The sequence below is a fragment of the Egretta garzetta genome, unplaced genomic scaffold, assembly GCF_000687185.1.
Source record: "Egretta garzetta isolate BGI_Z169 unplaced genomic scaffold, ASM68718v1 scaffold407, whole genome shotgun sequence".
Taxonomy (NCBI): Eukaryota; Metazoa; Chordata; class Aves; order Pelecaniformes; family Ardeidae; genus Egretta; species Egretta garzetta.
In genome coordinates this window covers 11,517-12,013 of record NW_009260183.1, presented here as the reverse complement: position 1 = coordinate 12,013, position 497 = coordinate 11,517, and the positions used below count along the sequence as shown (strand labels likewise).

The 497-nt window shown below is 48.1% G+C and overlaps 1 long non-coding RNA gene across 1 annotated transcript in view; it reads left to right on the top strand.

The window, feature by feature from the left end:
* Nucleotides 1–497, top strand: part of LOC118452598 — a 940-nt gene extending 443 nt beyond the window's left edge. The window contains exons 2-4 of the long non-coding RNA XR_004842414.1: nucleotides 116–136; nucleotides 249–269; nucleotides 476–497. This is a non-coding gene — a long non-coding RNA (uncharacterized LOC118452598). The remainder of the gene's footprint in view (nucleotides 1–115; nucleotides 137–248; nucleotides 270–475) is intronic.

The window sequence follows — 497 nt, the reverse complement described above, 5'->3', positions numbered from 1 at the left end:
CAAAAGCACTGGGATGGGGGTGGAGGGAAGGAACAGAAATAAATTCACGTGGATTCAGAGTAAAATTTAAAAAAAAAAACTTATTTATAACAAATTTATTTTATTTTCTTCTCAGGCCGATGCATGGAGGAGCACAGTAAGTGCAGGTTCCGCCCCTCCCCCCTCGGCGTCAGGGTTTAGTTTGGCATCACCGTTAATGATTTATTTCCTTTTTTTAATTCATTTGTATTAATTTTCTTCATCTTTAGGGAAAAAAGAAGAAAAAATGGGTACGTAACTCGGGGCGAGCGGTGTGGTGCCGCGTGGGGGGGAAGTTGTGCATTGAGTGGCCAACCCTCCGACCTACGGCAAGACCCAACGCCCCCTTGGGTTCCCACGGTGTCGGCAATACCGACGCCCATCCCCGGGGTGAAAAATGGGTTAAAAAATGTTAAATTCTGCCCCCTTGGCCCCTATTTTTCCTCCTCCCCCGCAGCAACCGTGACGCTGGCCCCGGA